At 43.5% G+C, this 14,768-nt stretch overlaps 1 long non-coding RNA gene across 1 annotated transcript in view; it reads left to right on the top strand.

Annotated features, from left to right (window-relative positions):
- The first annotated feature begins 496 nt into the window (after positions 1-496).
- LOC116446991 overlaps positions 497-14,768 on the top strand; it is a 33,371-nt gene continuing 19,099 nt past the window's right edge. The window contains exons 1-2 of the long non-coding RNA XR_004241466.1: positions 497-11,310; positions 13,165-13,349. This is a non-coding gene — a long non-coding RNA (uncharacterized LOC116446991). The remainder of the gene's footprint in view (positions 11,311-13,164; positions 13,350-14,768) is intronic.

Here is a 14,768-nt window from a genome sequence, read left to right as displayed (position 1 = left end):
AAGCAAGATGTCCACCAAGTTTTGTGAACATTTCAGATCCAATCTGAGACCTCGAATTTTAAAGGAGAAATTTGATACCAGATGGGTAGCCTTGACTGAAGCAAGGGATTTGGACAGAGAATCACCTGATTCCTTGCACAAGGCTGAAAGGAGATGATTTTGAGCTTAAAGCCTGAGGCAAAACTACAATTCTCTCCTGGTGTAGAAGGAAAATCTGCTTGGCTTGTAACTGACAATTTGACAATTAGAGCTGAGAAACACTCTCAGAGGGTTTCTGGGGCCATTTTCTTGCCTTATAAAGATGCTCAAAGCAAGAGTCAAACAGTTTTTGGAGGCGCCAGGGCAAAAAACTTGGAATGAGAAGCACTGGGAAAAGCAACTCCGAGGGCAGTGCTTTTCTCTCCTGTCACACAGTTTGTGGAGGAGGTTTTGGTTCTCTCCACCTCTGCTCTCCTCTTGCCTCTGCCTTTGGGCTGCTGAGTGCATTTGACAGAGTCTCACCAAGATGAGCTTATAACCTCCTTTAGGGGTGTTGGCAACTCATTGTTGCATTGTGTTCCAGCTAAGTGTCACAAGGAGAAACAGTCTGTTGCTTCTCTGATGTCGTCATCTGGTAAAAAGCACCCAATGAGTGAATTCTCCCTTCCAGCTCATTACATTTTTGAGCCCTGCTCAGTAATAACACCACGCACAGCTTCAGATTTAAGCAGCGAGATCCCTACAGATACAGACAGTTCTGCAGTTTTTGCGCACATAGCAGAGTGTGACAGCTCCCCAAGGGCCAGATGCTTCCTGCAGAGTCTAATAATGCCCCATCAAATCGAGCAGGGTTACATCAGAAGTAGAATATGAATTGGGATCTTCATTTGTCATTTAGTTCATATTTGGCGTGGCTATAAATAGGTCATTTGGCTGCAATTCCTATTTCCCAATTTTATTTTTTTAACCTCAGCTTTGCTTTTTTAGACCACGAGCGTGTGATGAGTCTAAAAATGTCAGACTAGGAATTGGAAAGAGCAGATAACTGAGGCATGGCTCAGTCATGTCCCAGGCTGTTCACTGCCTACCCATTGTGGGCAGAAAAGGGCCAAATTATCAGTCTTGGCACAGTCACTGAGGGTTGTTTTGAGTTCCTAGGAATTTAACCCTATGACTTTGACCTTTGACAAGAACACTTAATTATTTCCAGATCTCCAACCAGGTCGTAAACTGGCCCTTTAGAAAAGTTTCCTGCTCTCCATAAAAGAGAGCTCTCAGCTTCTGTCATAGCAGAGTTTACATTCTTTGAATGGAGGGGCTTCTTGAATCAGCAGGATACTGTGGTTGGGTTAAAGAGTTCAGCATTTGGTTTTGTTTTTAACAGGAGATGAATCCATTCTCCAAAATGCCATCCTGTGTCCACACTTTGTATCTCCCAAACTTTTCCTGTTGCTTATTGTTTCCCCAGCTACTGGAATTTGAGATTGTTCCACTGTAAAACCAGAATTTTGTCTACAGAATCAGAATAAAAACTATTCCACCCTTTTCTTATTTTCAGGATATATATATGGATAATAATCAATTCTTTTTTAATCCAAATACCCAGCAGTGACTGCCTTGTGCTCCTGTGAGCCTTTGAGTTTTGGTAACAGCTTATGTGTTCCCTCAGCTGACAGATCGAGCTGCATGTAATGCGCTTTCTGTACAAGGTAAGAGAAACTTTTCAGCTTTTTCCATCATGCTCTCCACGTATTCATTTTGTCAGGGGGACAGTCCAAAAATAATAAATACAAAATGTTAGTTGTTCTGGGCTTTTCAATTAATTGGAAGGCACGACCCCAGCTGCAGCCTTAATGAAGGAGTATTTCATCCCACGCTTTCTCTGGTTTAGGTAAACACACAGACCTCGACAACCTGGATGCAGCAGGGAGTAGAGGCTCTGCCTGGCAGCCTGGCAAGGCTCCTGCTTTCAGCAGCCCTCAGCTGAGCCAGTGGGTTTCGTGCTGACCTCCGTGTGCACGTCACTCCCAGTCAGGAGCTGCCGAAACCAACGAAGCCTCACTTAAAGGACAGTAAGGTTAAACAGAGAATGTAATTCTGCCTTCCCACTTAACAGCTTTACCAGTAAGTTGCTGCTTTTTCCTTACATGGGGATGTGGTTGGTGGGGACATTCTTTTCTAATGAAAAGGCAGCTCTTAGTACCAAAAACCACTTGCCCACATTTCTAGCACGTAAGGCAGAAAAACAGCTGAAAAACAAACTTTTACTGAAACACATATTTTTAGACTGATTTCCCAGGTTTTGCAGCCCAAGCTTCCGCCTGCCAGATCTGAGGCAGAGCCCAGTGCACTGGAGCTGTCCCAAAACATGGAGCTCTGGTCCAAACCTGTGTTTGCATCAGCCCAGGTTGGAGCCTGGGATCAGACCAGGGTAAGGGATCACTTGGAATGCCTGCACCTCAGGAAGATCTGGCCAAGTCTGAGCTGCAGCCAGGAACCCCTGATGCCCCCATGCCTTCACCTCTGGATTTGGGATCACTGAGGTGCCACAACCAGCTGCAGGACCACCACGCTGGCAAAGCCTGTGAGATGTCAGTGAGGAGAGAAACAAACAACACCCTTTCCTTGCCGCACGTGAGGAGGCAGAATGGAAATGCACGCATTGAAGATTGCCTGTGGTAGCAGTGATTGTATTTCTTGCTCTGCAGAGAATGAATTAACATAGACAGTGACGTTATAAAACTTGTCTTGGAGAACAGAAAGCAGCTGTAAGCACCTTTCCTGCTCAGAGGTTGTGCCCCATGCCTGGGAGAAGGCTGGAGTCCTGCATATGGCCTGGGAAATTCCAGCCCTTCCCCTGCCTCTTGGGGGCTGCCAGCTTCCACCTTAGTCAAATGTGGGAATGAAGCCATAGCTGGGCAAAGTGGAAAAAAAAAGGCGGAAAGAAAACTGTAGAGGCCACAAGCCCTCAGGAAAAGGGCTGCATTTCAAGATAAACCCATTTAGCTCTAAACACAAATGGCATGTTTGTAAAAGGGCACAGAATCTCAGTTGCTGGAAACGAAACAGTGATAAGTGGCAATGCTGAAGTCTGTCTTGAAGGATTCGTCTTTTTTTTAATATACTTTTGTTCCTTCACAGTCTCCTGCCTGTTCACAATGTCCTGAAAATATCTTCTGCTGCCTTACCCTCACCAACAGCATTTTGCCACAGATGAATTGTGTATTCTTTCCTATAAGTATTTTCTTCAACTCCAGCCTGAAAATGATTGACTTGTTAAATAGCAATTCCCTGCTGCCTGAACCAGATTCTCACTCAGAGGCTGCTTTATACTGCTCCAGCAATGCCAAACTGCTGAACTGCCAGTGTGGCATAAAAGAGACCTGGAACCTTAAAAGGAACATTCTTTCATGTCTCTAGAATATTTTCTATATTCTATAGAAGCACCAAATATTTTTGTAAAATAATAATAATAATAATAATAATAATAATTTTAAAAGCAAATCCACCCATTTAATGTTCCTATTCCCCAAGTATACCATGTGGTATTTTAAATGTCATCTTTCAGGGCCCTTCTCTTTGAAAAACTGAGAAGTTTTATGGCATAAATATTTTCCCTGTGAGGTTTGGAAACCAATGTGTTGGACACTATATTTTTTTAACAGTTATGGTATATTAGATCATGGTCTTTTGTGGTTAGGTGTGACATCAGGCCACCACAAAGCCATACCAGGAGAATCACATGGGGGAAAACATGTCCACTTAATAGCTTTCAACCTTCAAGGGAATTCAGAAAAGCCAAACCTGTGCATGTGGAATGATCTGTTGTTATTCTGCCAAAGCTAACCTGGGGTGACTTGCAAGCATGCATACTTACAAAAAGTTCTGAGGAACAGATAAGGAGAAAATAATTGCTATGTGCATATTCCAACTTCAGAAAAACATCAGCAAGGCAGCCAGGCCAGCCACTGCCCACCCCTCCCCTTACTCTCCAGTAATGATGATTCACCTACAATCTGCAGCTCTTGGTACCAGCTTTCCTAAATGAGGAATGCATCCCGAATTACTAACAGACCCACCTTGGAATCTTGGTGTATCTGGTCTATAGCTTTCTTAATGTTCCCACTTATCCCTTCCATTTATCTGTTGTTTTTATTCCATAGTATAGCTCCTGCAATCCTTAGACCTTTCAGCCAACATCATGAGGAAAAATACTTTCCTTGGAAGACAGATCTGTGAGAACAAGGGCCAAAATGCTGATGGGCAGATGGAGCACAGTGATGCCTGAGGCCAGCTGCAGGTGATTTAGGTGGGAACGGGAGACCCAAACCTGTGTGGATATAATCTACCTTGTGGGGTTTCTTGTTTTGGGAATGCAGTGGTGGTGCTGCATTGTGGAGCTGCCCTGACTTTTCGTGGGTGCAGAGGGATTAGTTCCTGCCCTGTGCTGCCCCCATCCTCCTGTGGTCGTGCCATAACTGTGCTCCCACCCAGAGCAGCTGGGGAGCCTGGTTTTGCTCTACCTCTGCAGCCACAGTCAGTGATTGCCAGGGAGGAAGGGTCCCTCCAGGATATGGAACACAGCTCAGGGGGAAAGCAGGTCTCAACCCTTGTGACAGGCAAGCACCCATCTACAGGGATTTGCATTATCTGCTTAGGAGGCCATCCCGCTCAGATCCTGGGATTGGAGACGGGGTTTTTTGGTTAGAATTTTTTTCCAGAGCAAATGCCTGCAGCTTTATTAGGAATTTGCTGATTCTGTTCCTGACCTGTAAAAGCACTTGTCTGCCTAGGTTTTCTCCTTTTCCTAACTATCCTAACTGGGCTAATGAAAAATGTTGCTTCTACCCATAAGATTTACCTCAGCTAGGATGTACTCCATCCCATCCCCAGCAGATAGCAAAGTGTGGTTCCCACTGCTGGTCTTGTATTTTGAAGGACAGAGACAACATGTGAGAGATTCTCCATCCCTGATAAGCCTTGGAGAGCTATAGCTGCAAGCAGTCTCATACTGAGGTGTGTGCATGCCTGCATACGTGAGAGGAAATACCTTAGATTGCAAAGGCAGTCCTTCTATTGCCATTTCTTAGCTTTTAAGTCCTCAGCTTTGTAAGCCAAATGATGTCCTATTAGCACAGACTTGCATTTAGGTGTGCAATAAAATGCCTTCAAATGTACAGATTTATTGACACAATGAGTGCATTTTTTTCTCCCTGAAATGGAAGGGGTTAGAGGAACTGCAGATTCAAATGTATTTCATAGACCTGTGTTATTCTGTTCTCTGTTTTATTCTTTTTCATCCTTGTAATTTTTATATAGCTGATATGACCTTCTATTTTTAATGGGGCTTTCCTTTGCAACATGCAGCTGAGATGTATAAATGTTTTTATCAGAAATGATTCCACGTGATCCATCAGGCCATTCAGACTTAACCAGTACTTTGCCTTGTACTTTGAATAACAACTTTTCACATCAATGTCATTACAAAGGATATACAGCCTGAGGATTCCTGTTAGAAATTTTTAGGGAAATCATTCTGAATAAGGAACACACTCAGACCTACTGCTCTTTTCAGCCATTTTTTACAGACAATCTACAAATTCAGTGAGAGAATGAGTTCATGGACTTCATTACATGAAACTGTAGCACTGTTAAGTTGAATCTAAACAAAAGAGGAGGAGGAAGTCAAAATCCAGTTTGTCATTGTCCTTGCTAAAAGATATGTACAAAAGCAGTGGTAGCAAAGGTTACCATGGTGTTTCTTATCAGCCCTTGCAGAGGGAGATGAAGAAAAGATATTTCTGATAATACTTAAAGTTACTATTTTTTAGATCCAATATGTTCATAACATAATATCCGTTCTTCCGACTGCACATGGGACAAATCCCTAAGAGCCAATCCATTTGTTTTGCTCATGGGGAGCTGCTGCTTTACACTTTGGATTTCATAGCAGCTTGACAATATCTTAGCTATTATCCTTTTAAATTAACTTTACTGTGCTCAGGGATTATTTTGTTGTTGTTGCTGTTAGCTGGGGATTTGGAGGACTTCTGTGGTCAGAAGCTGTGACATAGGTCTAAGTACCTGCATTGCTCCCCCTCCCCACAGCCTGGGGGAGAGCAGCTGAACCTGCCCTGCCCTGCTGCTCTCCTGGGTGAGTAGTCATGGAGGGCAACTGAGGCTGCAGGAGGTGTGGGGCTTGGAAAAGCAGAAGGATCCCATTTTCTTTACAGTATGACAGAGAAATGCAGCAGGCCAAGGTCCTAGGTATGTCCTGGTGTGCTGCACCAAACACTGACCTCCTGTAGTTTGGCTCTAGATTTTCAAAACAGTTTTCTGAGTGGCTCGGGGGGTGGGGGGATTTCAGCAACACCTCAAAGCAGTGTTGTGTGTTTATCTCCTCCAAAACAGCCCTCAGCTTGTGCAGAGGAGAGGGGAGCCCTGTGAGAAACACGTGTATCTTTAAACCCTCCAACGCAGGCCAGATACTCCATTTGCTTACTGTGTCATTGGGCTGGGCATGCCTGTACTTCTAAGCCCTGGAGGACAGGAAAATGCTACTTCCCTGCCCTGGGTAGTTGCAGAACACAGTTTTTAATGGTTTTCAGATATTTATCAGAGCACTATAAGGAACTTCCTGACTTTCCAGGGAAACATTTAGTGCACCTTTTCTTAAACTGCCAGGTAATGATGATGACCACAATTTTCAAAGAAAACTCTTTGCTAGGCACTGAAGGAGGAGGTGGTTTCCAGAGGCTGGCAGCACCGCAAATCTCCCCATGAAGTTGTAGGTAACTAGTGCAGGGAGCAGCAATGCCAAGCAGCCCAGCAGGGAGGCAGCTTTGTGTTCCGTCTGCAGGTGTTGTTGAGAACCCCATTGCCCTGGGTTGGACTAAAGAAAGAATCACAGCAGAACCTTTGGAAATTAGTGGAGTGGTAAGCTTCCTTGTCAGTCTAGCAGCAAGATCCTCTCCTTCCTGTGTTCTATGACAAAGACAGAGGATCAACACTCTGGGCTGAGAATGATACAAAAGAAGCCCTTAAAAGTTCCGCAGTGCCTGGTTTCAGGCCCTTAGCAACGGCTTGCTTCAAGCTGTAAAAAAGGAGTTTAAACATTCCCTAGTTAACCTCTTTTCTTTGTCCGGAGCCTTCTCATGTCTCCAGCTGCTGTATTCATGTGCTTCCTCAGCTGGAAGGGAGCCAGGCACAGGGCAAGGGAGTTTGTAAGCTTAGAGATTCTTTTTTACAACTTTTGGAGTGCAGAGTGAAAGCATTAGAGAAAAGCAGCAGCAGCCCTTCCCTGGACTGTTTTGCCCCTGTTTTGTATGGTCTTACCCCAAAAGCTGATGATTACTATATGGATTGCCAGGCTGGTGTTTTTCCATTCCTAGTGGAGGGTTGAAGTTCTGGCTGGCCTACTTTATCACAACTATCAATAAAAGCAACAGATGAATTGGAAGTCCTTGAACTCTGAATTGTCTAAGGTGTGACTCTTACATGGAGTTTTATTGGTGTGCTACGATATATGTTATATATCTCTGATCATAAACAGAGTTTAGATAAATACAGCTGAGACAACCGATAATGGCCAGGAGTATAAAAACCCACAGTTGTTCATTGTAATTTAAAGGAGGAAGTGTTGTCTTTTTTCTAATGCTAACAACTTTCCCGGGCAGAACAACCAGCCTTTCTAAGAGTATAAATGTGACTTTCACTGTATAAATCTGTGTCTCCCCTACTTTGTGTATTAAACTGTGTGTAAAAGACCACTCATTTCTATACTGCACAGATATGCCTAACCTCTTTGAAGCTGATTGAAGGAAGGATTTCACTAGTTATTTTTCAGGCAGTTTTTGGCTAGTAGGTGCACAAAACATTCAGAGTACACAAGACCCTTCCTCCTCTCCCTTGCTTGAGAGCAAGATGGGCTTGATGTTGTAGAAAAACAGGTTTTCACCCTGTAAGCAAGCTGTGGTGCTGTTCCCATGAGCATGGTTTCAAGAAGCAATTATCTTTCTGATGGCTTTTTTTCGGAGACTCCATCCAAAAGGACTTCAATTTTTGTTTGTAAAGAAATATTCCTCTTCTTTTTTGTAACAGAAGGAATCACATAAGGTAGCTAATGCTGGACTAGATGTAGGTGATGCTGCTTCCCAGGGAGCTCAGAGTAAAGCTATTCATAAGGCTGATGGCAAGTCAGAAGCTCTCCTTAAGGCAGCAGAATGAGATTTTTCCATTGCATTATCAGTGCTTGATGGGAAATTTGTCTAATGAGGTAAGAATCTGGACATCTGGAAGAGATGGAAACAGTAAACTGAATTAGAAAACTTTGGGTATCACATGAGGTAACACCTATGGGAGCAGCAGGGAAGCTCCTGGGAAAGGTTTATTTCAAAGGAACGTGGAGAAACAGAGGCCTTGCTTGTGGATGGCAATCCCTCACCATCACCACCAATGGCTTCTGTAAAAAGGACTCCGTGAAAAAAGGCTGTCGCGTTTAAACATTTTGCTGGCAGATCACACGGAGTTTTCTGTGTTCCTGCTTTCAGCAGCTGAGGAGGACAAGTACAATAGACCCATCCTTCACCTCTCAAGCATTTTACCTGATAGCATTTTTCTCTGTTTTCCTCAGTGACAGCGGTCTTGGAGGAATCTGCCCCAGAGAAGAGGTCTGGGTGGGAGAAGAGGGGTTAACTATGGGGGAGGGTATAGGATATTCTCTGAAGCCAAGGTTGTGATCCTTCGCCCTGTCACATCTCCTGCCTTCTCCCCCATAGCTCTGCTGTATGTTTTTATGCTTCCATTACCCTGTAAGCTCACAAACCAGCCTTTCACTGGGGAATGTGAACAGATGGACTCCTCCAGTGTCTCCTCTGGCTTCTGCAAAGCCCCTGTATTCAATGCTGTAGTGTCATATGAAGTAGGATCAAATGAATTTTTTTAAGAATTCTGCAACAGGGAGGATGGGGCCATTTAAATATCACGTGTTGGCTCCCTGCCTCATGGACCTAAGGACTGATTACAGTGGGACTGGTTTTGGTTTAAACAGATTATCTTACAAAGTTGTTGGGTTTTTTTAGTATATATTTGATAAGGGGAAAAAATTAAACTTTGAGTAATTAGATTGAATAAATTCAAAGCATGATTAATTCAAAGCACAAATCTGAAGTTGAAACATCCCTCCCCACCCCAACAAAAGAGAATATCTGGAATTTTAGACTAGAAGGTCACTGGTGGGTGACAAAGGAGACTTTTGTTCTGCCCTTGGCCACACTTCTTGCTTGCAGGCTGCCCCTCCTCAGGCCAGCCTCTGTCACCCTGCCTAAAAAGGGAGTGTAATGATATCGACCTATTTGGCAAAGCATTTTGGGGTCTCTCTGTGAAAGAGACGGGGGTGAGCTGCCTTTGCAAACTTTGAGTGTTTCACGTTGGTATGCTCCTTCAGCTTGGAAAACGAAACGTGCTAAATTTGGGCAGGTTTTAGTGTTTGTGATTCATTCCCAGGGAATTCCAGACTTCTTTAAGCTCTTCCCTTATTTGTAGGTATTTGCTGACTGGTTTACTAAACAGGCTGTTCTGAGGCTGTTTGCTGCACTTGACACCATTTATCCATCCGTAGGACTGAGTCACGCACCATGAAGCCTTACACAATTAAGATATGGTGAACAGCAGCAAAACTCAGCCCCGAGCACAACCCACAGCTTGGAGTGGTGGGGCGACAGCTCCACCTCCCCACGCCTGGGCTCTGTCGGGTGTGTGAGTCAGGGCTGGCTGAGCAGGCAGCAGTGGGACTTCTGGCTTGATAACAGGGCAGGACAAAGAGGAGCTGTTATCTGCTGTGCACGCACAAGTACTCTCAGTGCAGACAGGCTATCTGGCACGTAAACTCATAAGCTAAGCACTACATGCAAAAGGTAACTGTAATAAAAACATACTGAGAGCATTTTGTTTATGGTTTCTTCCTCGACAAAATAAACCGCAAACTTGCGGCAGCTCTTTTCCTTAGTAACTTTCCTTTCTCCTATAGCTCCTATTTTAATAATATCTCTAATCCATAATCTGAAAAAAACACCGAATTTTCAGAATACGCCTCATTATTTTGAAGCCTCCTCAGGGAACAGAAATGCAGTTTCAACCTGCTCATGCTTTCTCATAAATTGATTTCAAACCTTGCACGTGAACACACTGTGATTTCAACTGGTACCCAGAGTGACATCTTCCATGAAACCCCACAGCTGTCCCTTAATGGGAGATTAGTGCTTTAACAAGATGGTTTTCTATTACTTTTGTTGTTTGCTCACTAATGAAACAGGCTTGTGCTGTGTGCTATCAATTACATCCCAAATCATGTAATGTAATGACTCAGGACTTTTTTTTTTTAAAAGAAAATGTAGCTGCGAGTTTTATTCAGTCTGGTTATTTCATGGCTTCAGAATTTGTTGTCTGTGTTCCTCATTACCGCAGCTGTAGATAAAAACTTGAAAATCTGAATCTCTTAAGGCTCAGGAATGTGACAGAAAATAGCCCCCAAAAGGTCACACGCAGTTTGGTTCTGTGGGAGAGGAGAAGGTGAGGAGGAGGAGATACAAAACTGGCACAGGATATTTGCAGCTAACACTGCTGTCTCAGTGGGGCTGCTGGCACCATGTGGCTCTTGGGGCTCTTTGGAAAGTTTTCTGCTGTTTAGCCTCAGAATCTGGATTCTTCCAGCCTTGTTTAGTCTTTCTGGGCTCTTTTAAAGGTCAGCTGAGAGAAAACATGAATTAGCTCTTCCAGAGGGAGCTGCTGCTCCTCTCTCCCTGTTTGGTAATGTAGAAGAAGTGTCTAAAGCATGGTGTTGTGAGAGAAATTAGCTGCTTCTGCTTTCTCCCCTTCCCCTGTAGTGAATTTGGTTCCCTGAATGAATGAGACAGATTTAGTACCAATTTTATTCCCAATAGGCAACCTAAAAATACCTCCAACTCCACACACATCCCTTGTAGTCCACAGCTTTTTCTGGAGCTGAGGCAAAACAGAGCTGATGTCATGGGCTATTTTTATACAGCGATGTCTAAAATATTTATTTTTGTAATGGCAAAAGAGTGCACTGTACTCTTTGGTAAATAATTTCAATGTTATTGTTTCCATTTACGTAAATTGACAAATAGCTGAAATTAGATGGAGCAAGTTTGGGGTTTTTTTGCAAATTATTTTCAAGTTCTTGAGTTGAGCACCTATTCCACTCCTGTCTTCTTTCCCTGAGCCTCTTCCAACAGCAAACATCAAAGTAACACCTGCCAGGGGTGGGTCAAGCTCTCAAGACAGTGGCCTTTGGTCTCCAAATAAGAGCAGGTGAGTAACTGCATGCTTACTGCCCCAGGCATGGGCAGGGAGTGCTGCAGCAGAGCTGGAACGTTCATTCACGGTTCCTGGAGAAAGATACTGTGGTCCTGTCAGCCTCACATCCTCATGTTGTCCTGGCAGCTGGGACAAGCCTCCAAAGCTTCACAGAGGAGTTCCCAGATGGTGGCAAAGAGCGAGAACCCAGATGCCCAGCTATGAAATACGGTGAATAGTTGTCATTAGCCACGTCAGATACAGGCTGGGTGCTTTTCCAGCTTCTGGTTTTCTTATCCTTCAATGCCACTGAAGTGCTTGGGCAGACAGTCTGTTCCCTGTCAACTCCCACTGTCACTTTTTTCCTTAAGCGTAGTATCAAAAGTGCTTGTACTTTTTTTTTTTTTTAATATCAGGAGTAGCCCAGTCTCTCCTGCTGTGTTTATGCTTCTGCCAGCAAATCACTGCTTCTGTCATGTACTTGGCATCCACTTGCTGCTCACTAGAAACCCAGGTGGGCGCAGCACAGCCTTTGTCTCAGAGTCATCCATTGGAATAAAAAGCTTTTTTTGGCAATTCAAGCAATTTTTAGTCTGCAAAATTGGAAAATAGAAGTTTGCTGAATGGAGCACAGAATGCTGCTGAATGCAGAGCTGTTTCAAAAAAGAAATGAAAGCAGTGCATGTTCTCTCAATTTTTGTTTTCTAAAAGTCAAATCAAGGAAATTAACATATTTTGGGTTTTATTCAGGCCCTGCTTTAGTGGCATCTGTCTTACCTGGGTGAAACAGGTGTGACTAAGGTGGTAGGCAAAGGGCTTTTTTCCAAAAGGAGTCAGGTACCTAATGACAGTTTGAGATGCTTCTGTCTAAAAACAGGTCCCCAAAACCTCCATGTTGCCCTAGGGGACATGAAAGCCTCAATCTAGACCTCTAGCAATTGTCACAGAGGTCTGCATGAAATAGTGGTGGCAGCTCTTTAGCTGCCCATTTCTGAAAGGGGAGATTAAAACATTTGTATTTCTTTCCCACTCAAGGACTTTTGAATCTGTGTCTTTCACTTCCCCAGAGAACATCATAAGCAGCTAACTAGAGCATGTCCTGAAGCAGTGCTCTCTTTGTTACAACTCTTCCTGGTTCAGAGTAATTACATGTGTAATTATGAGGATAGAGACACCCATGGAAGACTGACTCTGCCTGGGTGGTGGTTAAATGCTCACTGCAGGCCACAGCTCTTGCTCCAAGGATCGTGAGGTATATCTAACTCTAGTAAGTCAGTTAGAAAGGAACAAAGCTTACTGAACTTTCTTAAAAGCTTTTATTAACTCACATGCAACCTTTGGGTCCTTTCTGCACACAGAACACACAGACTCTAAAGGCTAAGGTCCTTGAGATTTAGCTGAGCAAAATGTTTTGAGACAGCTGTGTTCTGCTGTAAACCAGCACTGGCAATAAACGCCAGCCTCATAATAGAAAGGAAATACCCTTGTTGTCTGCCCATACTCAGGTGTGGGGTCAGACTGGGATGTTTTCATCAACACAATGTCATAACTCATTACATCTGCATCATTTAAAGGAAAATAAAAGTCTGATCTTCTCGTTGCCATCTTCTCTGCTTCCTGCTTTCTGAATTACTTTCACTGATTTCAAGGCAGGAAATGCTGATCCTATGTTGCAAGATATAGCCCAGCCTGGAATAATGATTTAATTTTAAATACTCAAGGTAGAAAACATATTCTATTAACATCTTGTTGCCTAAAGGGTCGTGCTAATCAGCTTCCAGCAGTTTCTTCTTCAAGTCTTACTCAAGTAGTTATTAATTAATATGTGTTTTTCCACTGTTTTTTTCTATATAATTTTTTTCTGACCAGTATTATTAAACCATCTGCCTCTGGAGTACAAATAATTTTTCCAAACCTGCACCATTCTTGCATATCTGTGGAAAAGAAGTCACTGACAACAGCTGCTGAAACCCTTGGTAGTGACCAAGTGTGCTGTACTTGCTTCAGACATCACTGGGGAGTCTGCCTATGTTCCCCAGCTGCTGTGAGACTGGGTAAGGGAATCTGGTTTGGGAGAAGGGGAAACAACTGGAAAGGGTTTAAACACTTCTGTCCAGTGAGGCTGAAGGAAGAAAGAGACGAACCAGTGACTGGCAAAGAGCAGAGCCATCTGCATCATGAGGGAGCAAGAGGGCTTTGCAGACCCAAGGTTCATGTGATTTACACAATCTGTCACATGTACGTGGCAAAACACGGTTCAGAAGATCTTGAACACATCTTGGCCCCTAGAAAGGTGGCTTCAGCATTTTTAGTTTCACCTGCTAAGAAAATACAATCCCTCAGGCAGGGCACTGTAACTAACCTGCAGAACCACAGCAAGCATAGGGCAAGTTGTGCAATTTCAGCTCAGTGCAGTTTTACTATGGATTTACTAAGACAATTACTTCCCTTTTGGGAGTCTGTCCTTCTGAATGCCCAAGTGCAGCCTCAAAACATCCGTCCTTCACGGGCACCTTGCAACTGTGACCTGCTTCCTCTGTATCTGCTATTTTGATGGAAATGAGAAAAAGCTGCCTAGTGTGACTGCCCTTATTTCTCTCTCTCTTTGAGATTTAGCAGCAGTTTTTATAAAGAACCAGTGTTTACTTTTTCCAATCCTAGCCCTTCTGCGCTGGAGAAATGCCCTCTCCTCAGAGCCATGCCACCTTCCTCAGAGTGTTTATGTCCTCTCACCAGGAAAGGATTACAAATTATGTTGGGAATGGATTTTTTAAAACACACAACCTCTTATTGCACAGTGTTTTTAAGTAAAGTAGCAGGTGAGCTTGTTAACTCCATCTGCCACTCTTGTCATGGAGGACGTGTTTTTTAAACAAGCTTTAATATCCTTTACTAAATAAAAGTTGTTTTCAACAGGAATACCCTGAGCATAATCATGATATACATATGTGCTCTTTTTTTAAATAAAATAAAAAAAAAAAGAAAGAAAAAAACCCAATAATTGCCATCTGCCACTTTCTTAGTAAACATTGTCATATGTCATGAACTCAATTACCCAGATCACTGGGGTGTGGACAACTGGGTGCTGCTTTTTAAAAACAAGTGTTGAAATAAAACTTTGCTTTAGGTGCAGCAAATCCATTACTGAATGTCCATCAGAGAGAACGGGCTCCTTTCAGGCAGCTGTGTGTGTTCCCTTACGTCAGTGGAAAACTGCCTGGGCACAACCAGCTCGTTTCTTATTGACTCGTGTAATTACAGGCAGGGCTAATAAATGGCACCAGTTACTGCAAAGGCTGCCCCAAATTCTGCATTCTGTCTTTGGTCGAGTTGAGCAATGATGGTGACTTTCACCAGATCTGCTTTTTGGCCAAGTGTCCTCTGTGACAGGGGAAGCCACATTCCCTGCTGAGGAGATACCTTGGGCTCGGTTTTAGAAATAGGTTCACTCATTTAGAAGAAGTCCAGGCTGA

Source organism: Corvus moneduloides, chromosome 1, assembly GCF_009650955.1.
Source record: "Corvus moneduloides isolate bCorMon1 chromosome 1, bCorMon1.pri, whole genome shotgun sequence".
NCBI classification, from domain to species: Eukaryota; Metazoa; Chordata; class Aves; order Passeriformes; family Corvidae; genus Corvus; species Corvus moneduloides.
Note: the sequence above shows the minus strand (reverse complement) of the source record. Positions and strands in the feature narration are given on the sequence as shown.